This window comes from Colossoma macropomum, unplaced genomic scaffold (genome assembly GCF_904425465.1).
Source record: "Colossoma macropomum unplaced genomic scaffold, Colossoma_macropomum, whole genome shotgun sequence".
NCBI classification, from domain to species: domain Eukaryota; kingdom Metazoa; phylum Chordata; class Actinopteri; order Characiformes; family Serrasalmidae; genus Colossoma; species Colossoma macropomum.
Window position 1 is genome coordinate 25,343,702 of NW_023494792.1, and position 14,940 is coordinate 25,358,641.

Consider the following 14,940-nt stretch of genomic DNA (forward strand, 5'->3'; position numbering starts at 1 on the left):
GTGTTCACTGGCAAACTTTATTCTTGCTCTGGTGTGTTTTTTATTTTTTGACAGCAAGGGTTTCCTCCCTGCACAGCTCCCATAAAAATCAAACTTGTGCAGTCTCCTTCTGATAGTAGATGCAAGTACTTTAACATCAACCATGGCAAGAGCTACATGTAGGTCCTGTGATGACATTTCATGACTGTTTGAGACTTTTTTTATGCATCTTACGGTCTGCTCTTGGGCTGAACCTGCTAGGACGGCCTGACCTGGGCATGCTGGCAGTTGTTTTAAATGTTCTCCACTTGCAAATTATTTTCTGGACAGCGAAATGGCTGATTTCTAATTGTTTTCAGATCTTTTTTTAAAACCCTTTCCAGACTCATATGCATTTACAGCCTTCTTTCTGAAAGGCCTCTGAGAGCTCTTTGGATCTCACCATGGTGATACCACCCACTTTAACAATTAAGAGCAAACAAAACTAAACATCTGAAGATTAAACAAGACAGTCTCCTCCAAAATCCTCACTAACGATGTTCTAATCATTTGCAGCTGATGTTGTGCACCTGATTCTAATTTTAGGCATTTTAAATAGTAAGAAATGTGTGGATGTCCGAACTTTTTCCTTGCAAGAAAACTGCATTTCTATTAATTACATTTTCCAAAGATATTTATTTGTTTAGCTGTATTGCCTCCGTCTCTCAATATCGTTAAAATTAAGATTAAATGTCGATATGTTAAAAAAGACAAAGGTTTTTTATGGGGTGTCCTAATTTTCAGTCTGAAAACACATTCTTACCTACAACCACTGATAAACATACAACATGGAATATATGATTGTCTCCTTTTGACTCAATTTTGCCAAAAACTGCAACTAATTTTCATGTTGCCATTTTTCACCACTGAAAATACAGGAAGCTGCTCCTTGGTGTCAAACCTCATTTACAGCAGAGCAGTTTGTAGGCCACACCTCCTCAGACTTTGGAATAAGGCAGTTAAGGGCAGGGCTGATGCTACAACTTGGGGTCACATGTGAAATTCACTGACTGAACTATGTCCATTAAATACACATTTGGTGCTTGTGTCATCAGAGGGTCGATACATGATATTCAGTGCAAAGCTCCCGAACAGCGTGACCCTGAGCGCTCTCGAAGGACGATTTAGTGAATGTTTAAAGTGTAAATTCCACAGAGGCCTCTGGTCCTACGCTCTCTGCTCAGAGCCCACTGTACAGCGGATGAGATAAGAGTCTCGCTCCACTGCTGCTGTTTCCTTTTACACACACAACGCAAACAAGTCAATGTGAAGGCAGACTCCACCGCCCTTTATTTGTGGCCAAATTGTTAGGTTTACAAAGCTACTGAAAGTTGCATTCAGTGGGTAACCATTTATTTTACATGTGCAAAGATACTAAATAATTTAAGACAGAAAGTCTCAATATGATCATGTAAACATCATTTCCTGAATGTCATAAGATCTTAGTCAGACTAAGCACATTCTGTTTAGAACAGGCTGCTATTAGCTGATTTTATTCAAGATAAGCCCAGATATGAAACCCTTAATCGCACTATAACTCTTATACTTTGAGTTGTCATGAAACTTAACATAAGACACACAAAAACAGCTTCCTGACAGATGTTTCTCAGCCAAAACATCAGCTGAAAGCAAAAAGAGTTCACTTTGGTGTATATCTAGAAAAGAAATCTTTCTGCAGCATCTGGATTTGCACAGGTACTTGTGTGTTCAGTTAACAGTTCCACGTGCCAGTATCTGAATTCTGAATCCACTATTCAGATATTCATTATGTTCCATCAGAATATTACATTACTACAAAACATGTCATTGCATGAACATGTTGCCAAGGGCACACTGTGTTGGCTGTGAAAGGTGGAGGTAGTAAACAGTTTTTGCCTGCTCATTTAGAAGCGCCTTTTCTGTTCAGCCCGAACTGCTTTATGAATGGGGAATACAGGGAAGCCAATTAGAACAGAGGTCATTTACATATACCAGTCCTAAAGGCCCAGTAACAAAAAAAAATACATAAATAAAAAAAAACGCAGTTTAATTCTAAAGAATAAACAAAAGTTCAAAAAGGTCATGTTAAAATGTGTGGGTTTGTGTACAAAAAACAAACACCATAAGTGGGAAAAAAAAAAATAACCTAAAGGAAAAATGTAGGATATGGGCCATTTAACAGGACCATTGTGCAGAGTGTGCAGTCAATGATTTATTCTTTATTTGTTAACAATGATTCAAACCAGACACTTAATCACAGTTTGTCAAACCCTTTTTCAGTCTTTCAGTGGTCAGTAGGGCTGTGTTCAAAATATCAATACAGCAGGGTTTTACTCTTCTTTTTAATCATAATTTCCAGAAAAGGCTGTGTTGGAGAAGGCATCTTACTCCAGTACATTCTGCACATTGCACATTAGAGAAACTGAGCGCAGAGTGATGTTAGCTCAGTTAGTTTTACCTGTGCTGTTACGTGCATGAGTCCTTTTTATGTTCTATGATAGTTGAGTTTGTACAGTGTTGCTTGGGGAATTTCATTTTTACAGCTGGAATTGAAAACAGCAGTTTGTAGCCTGCTGCGCTTAGCGCTAAACCGTTAGCATTTTGGTTACGTCTTCAGAGAGCTGTTTTGTTTTAGAAAAGCAAAATGGATGATGTTGATCATCCATCTGTGATTTGTGTGTTCTGTGGCACTTTAGTGAACATTCTGTTCTTCCCTGTTAATATTATGACCCACTCTCACACACACAGGCTATGTGCCCGCTTACTAACAGACCTGTGCGTTTACAGATGAATTTCGCTCTTCTAGTGTTGTTTGTTACTGTCTGTTTGAATATTATGTTTGTTTGTACTTATTGTTAACTGTTTTGTAGATTTATTAGGTGGTTCAACTACTTTGTGCAATAAGTTATTGCACATCTTGAAAACCAAGCCAAGGCTTTCACAGCAAGGAACTGTGTGCAGGTTCTAGAATGTGACAAATGAACTTTAACTTGAAATCTGCCTCAGTGAACCACACCTATAATAATACAGCACTCAGAACCATCCCCAACAATATTTTATTTATTATTACTGTATGTATTGTTTGTATTTTGCAAACAAATTTTAACTTAACGTTTAGAAAAAACAGCTGTTGTACATCTGGTATGTTGCATCACTGTATCAAATTGTGACAATTACAGTGATACGCATCATGAAGTTACTGCAAGTACCTAGCCCGAGTGGTCAGCAAGCACTCACCATACTGACCCACACACTCACTACTAGCAGACCCTAGGTGACCAGCTAATCTTGTTTCCACGCTAATCTCAGCTATGGTGAGCTATGGTGAACAGATCAAAGACCAAACATGGCATAATCACCATGCCTTCACTCAGGCAAACACCAGCAACTGCTGGGCTCCCAAATGGCATAAGAACTTTGCACAATCGGTCCTTAGTTCCTGTCTGTTGTCTATCATATGGGCTTCTGCTGGCTCATGTCACTGAATTGAGCAGTCAGCGCTCTCTTCCAAGTGCTTTCAGTTACCCCATGACATTGTGCAAGCATCAGATCAGAAAGATGACATGGCTACTACAACCTCGTTTTTCCAAAAACGTTGGGATGCTGTCCAAAATGTAAATAAAAACAGAATGCAGTGATGAGCAAATCCTTTAAACCCTACATCTATTTATTGAAAACAGTACAAAGACAACATCAAATGTTGAATTTTTTGGGTTTTTTTGGAAAACTGTCCAATTTTGAATTAATGCCTGCAACATGTTTCAAAAAAGTTGGGAAAGGGTTAACAAAAGTTTTGTAAAGTTGTGCAATGTTAAAAAACAGCTGGTGGAATTTCTTACAACTACTTAGGTTAATTGGTAACAGGTCAGTAACATGATTGGGTATAAATAGAGCATCCCAGAGAGGCTTTCAGAAGTAAGCTGGGGTTCACCACTCTGTGCAGGCAAATAGTGCAACAATTCAAGAACATTTTCTCAACATAAACATAGCAAGTACGTAATATCATTAAAATCCGGATAAATCTCTGTATGCAAGGGACAAGGCCGAAAACCAATACAGCCTGCCTGTGATTTTCAGGTTTTAAAAACAGACAAGATTCTGTAGTGGAAATCACTTCTGAAAAACCATTGTCTGTGAACACAGTTTGTCATTGCATCCACAAGGGGCAAGTTAGTACTCTACCATGCAAAGAAAAAAAACATATATAAACAGGATCAAGGTGAAGGTGAAGCTGGAAAGTGTCCTGTGGTCCGACATATCAAAATCTGAAATTCTTTTTGGGAATCATGGACTCTGCATCCTCTGGGCTAAAGTGAAGACGGACCATCCAGCTTGTTATCAGTGTGCAATTCAAAAGCCAGCATCTATGATGTTATGGGGGTGCATTAGTGCACATGGCATGGGTGACTTCTGTGAAGGCACCATCAATGCTGAACAATCTATACAAGTTTTGGAGCAACATATGCTGCCATCCAGATGACGTCTTTTTCAGAGAAGGCCTTTCTTATTTCTGTAAGATAATGCCAAACTACATTCTGCATGAATTACAATAGCATAGCTCCGTAGTAAGAGTCCAGGTGCTAGACCTGTCACCCATTGAAAACATTTGGCGCATTACAAAATGGAAAATACAACAAAAGTTATGTCAACTGTTAAGCAGCTGAGTTCCCTGACACATATAGTGTTGTTCAAAGATGGGGATGCAATACAGAGGTAAACATGCCCCTATTCCAACTTTTTTCAAAATGCGTTGCTGCCATCAAATTCAAAATAGGCATATATTTTTCAGAAAATTACAAAGTTTACACATTGGATACATTGCCTTTGTACTATTTTCCGTTACATACAGGTTTAAAATTATTTGCACATTATTGCATTGTTTTCATTTACGTTTTGCACAGCGTCCCATTTTTTTTTTGGAAATGGGGTTGTAAGAAAGCATTTATTAGTTCTCACCTTCCTAGACTAGCTGTTGTTCATATGGTATGGGAGATTCAGACCCTGGGTGGGACCTGGTGAAAACTGGCAAATAACAGGGAAATTATCCATATTTAATTATGTAAACATTTAAATGTAACACAGTTTGTTAACTGTTTTGTTAACATACAACGTAAAAACTGACTGCCTACTTTTCCAATTCTGCTCCATCAATCAATTCCTTTATCAGCTTTAACAATTACTTCCTAGCTAGGGATCCCCCATCTACTAAAAATAACACAATGTGTAAATGAATTATACAGGAAGCAAGGGCACATCAGAGCGGTCAGCCATGGACAAAGCAGTTTTGAGATCTACATAAGTAAAAATGTTTATGACAATCCCTGGTTTGAGAAGCACTGCTTCGCACAAGGCACTTGCTGCTTCCAGTAAAGGCCTAAATCTCAGCTTTAAAAATTTAGTGTGTAAGTACAAATTTAAATTTCAACTCCTCCCTCTCTTTCTTACTTGACAGACAGGGAAGAGGCCAGCCAGGTCTCCGATGTGAATTATTGAACAGGCGCTGTTCAGAGTCAGCCTGGCTGTAACAGTGTAACACAGTGTAGCTGGAAATGCACAAAAAAGGACAGGCCAAACCACCCACCAACAGACACTCACACATCTGGCTGAGTCCAGATGAAGAGAGAATCCAGACTCATTTAGGGTCCACAGTCTGTCCTTGTACCACTTGGCCAGTTAAATATTCATTCTGATAAAGCCTCCAGCTAATGCGATCAGGTGGCAGGTCAGTCAGCTGGGGAAGCTAACAGCCTGGCCAGAGGCCAGCCAAGGTAGGCTTGACACAGTGCATTCAATTCATATCGAAGTCTCCTCTCTCTGACAGTCTCATGCATTTTTCAAAAACTCTGCTGAAGGAGAGAGAAGCCATTTTGTAGCCAATGAGTGTATGAGCAATGTCTGGGTTACGGCAAACAAGGGTTTGCTGAGATAAATTATTGTTGCACTTGTTGTGTTACTATATTTATAAGAACTGATGACATGATGATACTTATGACAATACACTTAATGATCCCCCTTGTTACAGTGCATGTGGAATCCAGTTGGCTAAAATCAGAGCTTGGGAGCTCCAGTCCTGGAGGCACAGGAGCAATTTTTGGTCTAACACATCAAGTATACCTGATAATTTACTAAGGGCTTGAATCAGGTGTGTTTGGGCAGGGAAATGACCAAACAGTGCTGGACTTTGGTCCTCTAAGACCAGAGATCCCCAACCCTGGCTAAACCATCGTAAAACAGTCTGCATGGTTAAGAACTAGAATTTATAAGATTTTGAGCAAGTGCATATTTAAAAGAACAGCTAGCTCTGTGCATTTTTTTGTTTCGTCTAAAACACCTACTTGAACTTATATGTTGGTTATGAAGAATCTCTGGAGCTGTGCAGAATCGAGAAACATTGAGTTTGAGTTTTTGAGCATGCATGCAAAAAAAGATAGCAAAATGTTCTTTAGACCATTAACATGGAAGTTTCAATGGTTATTTAAGTAACTGTTTCTATAAATGAGATGTATGAAAGAAAAAAAAAAACCTTTTGTTGAGTAAAAAAAACCTCAACAAAACATGAAGAGTCTATACCAGAGATGGGTTTTACTGCAAAAGCAATAAGCATTACAATAACAATAAATCTTGTCAAACTGCCCAGCTCTATTCTACACCAATTACAGATTTTACACAGAACTGTACATTCAAGCCAACATCCATTTAGGAGCTTTTATTTTTGGGAGAGTAGCTCATCTAAGATGCCGAGCAACAACGGAAATAATCTGTCATTATTTGGCATACACTTGGAGAAACCACCCATGAGTCTAGACTTTCCTAAGGAGAAATTCTACTTATAGTTCCTTTAAAGCAAAGTCAGCACTGGAAGAGTAGCTAGCAATGAAAGTTAGCAATGAAAGGACTCCACACCTTCAACTTCATTCAGAGCCATACCCCTTCATTTCAAACAAGCAAAAATAGGGAAACCTTGATCTTAAAACCAATGGGAAGTTATGACACAACATGAATTTCTACTCTTGCTGCCACAATATGTTCATTTGTGAAACAACAGCAGGCCTCTGAATCAAACTGAATAAGGCCACTTTGGTCTCCACACAAGTAGCAAATAGAGGAGACAAGAACAATAAAAGGTCATAGATGGGAATGGCACAATAAAAGAGAAGCACTGTATGCCTAACTGCCCCTTGTGAACAGATCTTACTGCTGCAGTGGAGTCCTAATAGACAGAGAACAACCCAATATCATCAACCAACATGAAGACTACATGAAGAGTACTCTCTCACTCTCTCTCAAGAATCTCAAGTGTTCTCCTGTTCCTTCACAGTCAAAATTATACACAATCAACATACACCTACATACATTAGTTACCAACTTACCAGCTTCCTCCATGGAGCAGTATTAGTGAATACATTAGTATCAGTTTGAGAATATGATTGGAACTGTCTTTAGTGCTATGATGACCCTTTAATTAAAACGTCTTTTATTACTAGGTCAATACTATTAGTAGAAAATTGGTCAGTAACAGTGAAAATTGCCAGATATCCAATCATCTGAAGCTTAAATGAACATTTTACATCCCTATTACCCAAACAAAAAATGAATACCGAATCGAAGTTGAATAGGCAGATATGCTTTGGAGCAAAGCATGCACACTTCCTTATTACAAACACAAATACCGGTTCTAATTCTCTCTCTATCAACATCACCAATTCTACTAGCAAAACCTGAACCAGGTAATCAAGGGCTGTAGAACGCTGATACCCTCTAAAGCAAACCTGAGTTATAAAATAACAGTAAGCCCAGCCAAGTAGAGGGCCATTACAAACTTCATTAACATGAATGACAGATGTACTATCAACTCACTGTGGGAATGCACATAGATGATCGTTATCACAACTATAGTGAACCTGAAATCAAAACTGACCTTTATCTTGTAAGTTCATGTCTCTGGTCATATGAAGTATTGTTTCTCATATCACTTAAAAGAAAGAAGAAAACTGTTTTCCAGCCACCTTTGCTTGAAGTGTAGTGTCTGCCTCTTAGTTTTCTGTTTTTCACTACGTCGCCATGCACCAGCAGGCAAAGAAAAATATATTATCCCCTAAAAATAAAAGCCTTGTTACATCTTAAGGCTTATTATTCATTAACTACATAGACCGCAATGCAAACTAGTTACTCTTAAAGGGACATTCCAGCCTAAAATTAGCATTTAATGTGCTACTGTTACTGCACTATTGTGCAGCACTGCATTCCTCAGCCTCATCAGTTCGACAGTACCCTGATGACAGATCCAGATCACTGAACATCACCTGACTTCACTAATGCTCTTGAGGCTGAATGCAAAGCGTCTACAAACTTTTGGACATGTAGTGTAACTATTCAGCCCACAGAGACAGCATATAGGTAACCAAATAGGCTTTCAGATCAAAATTCAGCCTCTTATAATCCTATTTCTGGATGAACACGGGAACATGCTGTGAGATTAGAAGCTGCTGGTAAAACGCTGACACTGACAAGGACAATTCTGATTTCTTACACGTGCAGTTTTTCACTAGAGGTGGGGAGCATCCTTCAGAAACACTCTGCAAATGCCTCTGCCTCTGCGTCTCTCTCTCTCTCTCCAAACTTAATGCAGCTCTCTGGCAGCCGCACAGAGGATGGAGCCTCATTATGGAGTTTAATAAACACACAGCACTTAATGGCAGCAGAGCTAACTTCATTATCGCGTTAATGGTTTTACAAGACAATTCTGACCAACAGCTGATTAGCATAACAATTAAGACATAGACAAGACCAACAGAATGCAGAGAGAGAGAGAGGACAGACCTCAAATAATGAACATGGGCAAAAATAATGTACAAAGAGTAATCTTAAAGAAGATCTTTATTAGTGAGAGAGCGGAAAAGAAGGTCATGCAGCTGAACTAGACTAGCTGACGTCTTCTGGCTGCAAATACTTTGAAAAACAATGAGTTGAAACAACCTGCATTCTGCTACTTCCTTCTCCATGACATGGCTTTCTAGCCCTGCAAAGTGAAAATACAGCAACCCAAATGCAATGAAGGTCAGGCAAAGGGGAAAGTCCTAACCGTTATCTTCAGCCATTCAGAGCTTGTGCATTTGGCTGTAGTTGAGAGAGAAAGAAAGTGAGAGAAAGAGAGAGGTAGCTCCCAAGATTCTCAAGTAAAACAAGTCAACGAGGCAGTTCTGGCTATATGCGTTTGGTCATGTTACTGTGTTTGCAAACTTAGGACTCAACATCCAGCCAATATCAAAACTTATGTTGATATCAGACATGGTTCATAATGGGAAAAGACACTGAGTTATCCATGCATCAACTGAATGCCACCTGAGGAACTGCTTGAAGAGAATGCACATTTGTTTAAGGGCGCATTGTGCTTAGACCCCAATGATTGCTACTTGGGAATAAATAGACAGTTGGTAAGCTCTCATACATGCATAAAAATGGTTCTTCAATGGTTCCTTAGTAAAGACAATGGTCATATTTAGAACCATGAGTTTAGAACCATTTGTAGGCTTCAACAGTTCTTTGCAGGGTTCGTCAGATTGATGGAGAATGTGTAGTATGCGATTCTATGAAGAACCTTATTGAAAACAGTTCTTAATACCACCAAAAAGGGTTCTTCTATTGTCACAATGTCAAGCTTGCAACAATAAAAGAGCCCATTTTGGTGCTATAAAGAACCATTTTCAAGCAGGTTCTTCATAGAACCATACACAACACATTCTCCATCAATCTGAAGACCCATTTCACTAGGCAAACCATTTAAGCATGCACATGGTCCTACATAGTAGAACTCAGGCTTCTAAATAGAACTATTACCTTTTCTAAAGAACCCTTGAAGAATCATCATTAAGTGTGAAGCATTTAATACAGACTGAACAGAAAAGCACAGAAGAAAACTTTCCAAATCTGCCATGAAAAAATCTGAATATGCAAAAATGAAACCAACTTTACAGCTCAGGATATGTGGTACTCTTTTCACATGCCGGTAATGTTATCAAAGTTCTCAGTGGCCTTTAAAGGTTAAAACCATATCTGTGGCTCAGCTGAATGATTACCATGAACTACTGCGGTGCTTAAGAAGTGGAGGGATTCTCTCTCAGAATTCTCTGCTTACAGCAGACCCCCACACCTCCCTAAAGCAAAAAATGATCAGATCTACAAGATTCACATGAATTACACGTTCAACCCAAATGGCAAAAGGCGATGAGTTTGCATGTATGCATATAGCCCATGTGCATCATTTTATCCCAATTTAAGTGTGTTTTTCACTTACATAGCCCTCAAACCAGAGAGAGCTAGTCATCATAAAAGAACCACTCTTATACTGCTACTCACTGATGACTCAGCCACAAAGAAACAAGACAACATGTTTATCTGTCTTTTCCTCTTCTAAGAAAATAACTGTCAACATCTCAAAGTTCTTTTAAAATATCAGAATCAGCTGTGAGAATTGGGAAAGGGTAATGAACAGGGCTGGACATACAGGCCAACTGTTTTAACACTGCGCAGCTGTAAGAGAGTCTTGTCAGACAGGACACACTAAGGCCTCTCCCTCTCTCAACCCCATGGGCAAGGTCACATCATCAGTAGGCTGCACTGTTACCCCTTGGAGCAATAGAGCGGAGGAGCGGCTGATCATGAATGCAAATTAAAGAGAGAACAGAGGTCAATCGAGCGGCTGCATAATTAACACTGGCAGACGGTCATAAACACAAACACTCATCATAGGCTAAAGTACATTCCTTGGCACTGACTGGTACCTGTGGTTTTGCAAGCAGATACGTCAGAACACCAAGCCCAGTAACTTCTAAGGGTTGTTAGAAAATGACCTAGTGTCTATTACAGCCTTATGATAATCTTACATACTACAGTGTGCTCAAAGTGGTACACATTATCTTACACAGCCATTTATAGTACAATGCTCCACAGGCCTACTTAAAGTGCGTATATGGGTGGTATAGTACGGGGGGGCAACACTGGTCCCATCAACATAGCAGACTGGGGTTCAATTCCCCATCCAGGCAAGCCCACACCACGCTATACCAACAGATACATTTCTGTGCAGTGTCATCACAAAGATGCATGTGCAACCGGGGGGCAAAAAGCAACAGAAAGCGGCACTCTTCGCAGCAGAATTAGCACTCTTCACAGCAGAATTAGCACTCTTCACAGCAGAATTAGCACTCTTCACAGCATAAAGCACCAATGACAATGAGTTGTCGTGCAATAGACTGCATCAATCACTGAGAACATGGTTGGAGAATGTTTATTATCCTGAGGGGATCACATCCTTTTGGCAAAGACTGCAGAGGTTTATGGATCCAGGCCATTAAAAGGGCGGACCGGGGTCCTTTTGGATGTAAATCCTGGCAACATAAGGTTTAGTCCTTGACCTTGTCTTTGGCTAGGTAGGACACCTGCCCTCAAAATGCAAAACTCTGATCCAGCTATCATCCTTTCATAAAAATTGACCTCTTGCATGTGACCACAAAGTACACAATTATATGCATCTAATGATTTGTAAGCATGCAGATTGTCCTTTGTATAAACACTGGGCATCTGTATGAGATAACTGTAAATACTGGGCCATAAAATTTCTGGCCACACTGTAATCTGTGCCAGCCATTTCCTCACTGCCCCAGATCTAACAGGTGGTCATGAGCCTCATGTCTTGAAAAGTAATGTTTACAGTAGCTGTCAAATTCAATTGTGGCAGGTTGCAAAGTTACCTTGTCGCAAACATTTTTACTTTGACTTAGCTTAGCGACATGGTACCATCATGCTCTGGATTACTGTCAAATAAGGAGAGGACAGACAGGCTTAACAAACAACAAAACCAGGTAAGTTGAGTGAAATCCATAGGACATGTCAGCAAGCAATAATGTTTTTGTGATTTATATAGCTCCTATTAGCTAAACATTTAGTGAACAGCAAACAGTGGGCCTGATGACTAGCAGTTACTGATAGTCAACTATTGCTAGCAGATTCAAATCAACTATTGTTAACAGATTCAGATCTCCCCCCGAAATCTACGTTGATTACAACAGCTGACTAATGTTGCTATCTTGTGCCCGACTACATTACCAAAGTTTTGTCCCCTCGCTGCGCGCGCACCCAGTAATGTTTGTAAACAGAAAACCTGTCTATACAAGCCAAAAATCCTAACACTATGTTAGCCTACTTATGTAAAATGATTTTGCCTAATTGTTAATAAGAGTGTCTGCCAAATGGCATAAATATAAATGCACTTATGAAACGGCTAGATAATTCCACCAGTCACATCCACCATCAGCAGGACACTACAAGCAAGCTGGGTGCAACACACTCTGGGTAAGCCACCAATCACCTATGGTAGGCATACCTGTCAGTAGGCAGGGTAGATGAGTCGCAGGTACATTAAGGTTGTGTGATGTAACAGAAATTCTAACATCCCATTTTAAAACATGCCCTTGCCCACTTTGTCTCACCCCTATGTTACACAAGAGGAGGTGGAAGAAGCAAGGAGCGGATTTTTTGATCTGAAAGCACTCGCCTTCAGCTAGGTTAGCTTCAGTGTGCTAATCAACTAACTATTCAAACCATTCCATGCAGAACTGTTGTTGAAAACAGAATATAATGTGAATAACTGCTTTGTCTGGCTGTAAGCTTTACTTTAAACCATGATGTAGTATCTTTCTTATTGTTGTTGCTAGCTGTGCAGACTTTGGCTTGCAAACTAGCAAGCTAGCAGAGTAAAAGTGATAAAATTGCAGCACTTATTTATAATAGATGGAGAACTTTTCTCATTCTGAATATAGCACATCAAATGTTTTGGGTTTGAAATGTTAAGCATATATACAGATTTGCCCACTCTTTTGGTGGGAGGGTTAGAGGTTGAACATGGACTTACGTCAGATCATCATTACAGGGCAAGCTCTACTGCTGAAGTCAAAACTTGTGTCCACTCGGTCCTTCACCCCTCCGAGGGCTCATCTAACACACTTACTATTGTGTATTGTGAGACTGAAATTGGTGGCAAGTTGCTGAGCTATCCTTAAAAACCACTCTAGACTGCTAGAGGTTTAACAATAATGGCAGAAACTTTAGGAGAACTATGCTCCAGAAAGCAGGCAAGAGCATGTACTCCATGACACAGGTCAGTCTGGTTACACCACTTATTACTCAGCTTCAACACTGTAAAGCTGTGGTCAGACCTAAGGCTAGAAAAATGGGCCTAGTGAAAAAGTCAATTCACTTGAATGGAAGAGGATAAAGGAATCTGCTTCCAATATGGGGTTAATGGAGTACATGAACTTTACCTACATGTACTCATGAACTTAGTAAGCATGAGCCAATAGAAAATAAGGGGATGGGCTATAGTCTTAATTTATCAAGAGAAAAAAAATGCCTCTTTGCTTCTCAATCAATTACTGGCTAACATCAGCTACACGCTCCCTCCGAAATCATATCACATCAGGAATCCAATCATCATCATATTTTTGCTCCACCTTGTTAAGGCAAAAGTCCAGTATGACTATGGCTTAACTGATGGCAACTTCTTGCTGTGTTCAGGATGACAAAAATACTACAGTTCAACCTACATTTCAGGCTTAATTCTTATCTTATCTACATGATTAGCAATTTAGACTTATGGCACTACAAACTAATGTGTCAGAATGGCGTTGGATTAAGCGTCTAAAGTTCATAGCCTCACATTGTTGTTTAGAATGAAGACGTATTGAATTACAGCTCTACTCGCTCCCTGGAGACAATCAATAATGCAGGTGGGTTGGCCTTAGATCGATCATAAACAATGGCAACAACAGTAATGACGGTTGATAAAACAGATAGCCCCATTGTCTCCAAGAGGAAAAACTATGTGGACGTATGTGCAGCTCTGTTGTATAGCCTGAAACACATCTTTGTCATAGTCTTTCACACATGTAGCAAAAAGCCAAGGTCAGCAAACACTGCAGTCCCGTAAGTAATAAACCAGAGACTGAACCCAACCCTTCAATCAGACCATACATTAACAGGTTACAACAGGACAAATGGGTCATACTTTTCCAGCTTTCACTAATATGTCTTGCCACTGCTGGCCATGTTCTAGTCACATAGTAACATGATGGTTTATGAAATGTAAACATACAGTAAATAAAGTTTATTCCAAAGCAATTTAGAAAAAAAAAAATGAGCTTCAGTAGATGGCCATTCATCATCACATCACACACAACGGACAACAACTTATACTAGAACCACATATTGAATAGACAACAGCTTGCCTGCTGGACTTCATCACTTTAACAGACTAGCTTAATAAACGAATTAGCTTATTTATGTCATTTACCTTATGACACATTTCAGCCTGGTTTATTGTATATACTTTCCAAACGCTAGCAGAACTCGGCCCCATTCAGGTGCGCCTATATCCCTCATATGAGAAAATGGCATGATTAAAATACTCATTTCTGAATCAAGCCTTTCGTTCAAAGGGAATAAGACCTGGTTTGACAGCATTCACCGAAACCGCAGCTGATTCACCTGCCCCAGCCAAGGGAAGCAGAGCTAGCCAGCTACAGACATTCCGTACAAAAGGTTAGAAAAGTTGGCCAATATCATCATTATCAGCGTCCAGTGTGTCCACTGAGAAAGCGAAATAATGTCTGAGGTAATACAGGTATCCACAAAGAGGAAGAAAGGGTCTGAGCTCCTCGTCTACGGGCCACAAACAAGACAAATCATGACATTTAACTGAGCAGCGACAGTTAGCTAGCTAACGTTACCGTAGCTAGCTAGGTTAATCTAGTGGTCACCTCGCTCTGCATCGACACGACAGCGGACAGCGAGCCGTTAATCACCGTTAACCGACGAGCCTGTTAAAAACAGCCATACCGGGAGCAATAAACTAATTCAGTAGCTACTCGAGTCTGTAAAATGCCCGTT

The 14,940-nt window shown here is 39.8% G+C and overlaps 1 protein-coding gene across 1 annotated transcript in view; it reads right to left on the reverse strand.

Moving 5' to 3' along the window:
• The window catches only part of uhrf1bp1l (UHRF1 binding protein 1-like), a 50,862-nt gene that overhangs the window by 35,437 nt on the left and 485 nt on the right, over nt 1-14,940 (reverse strand).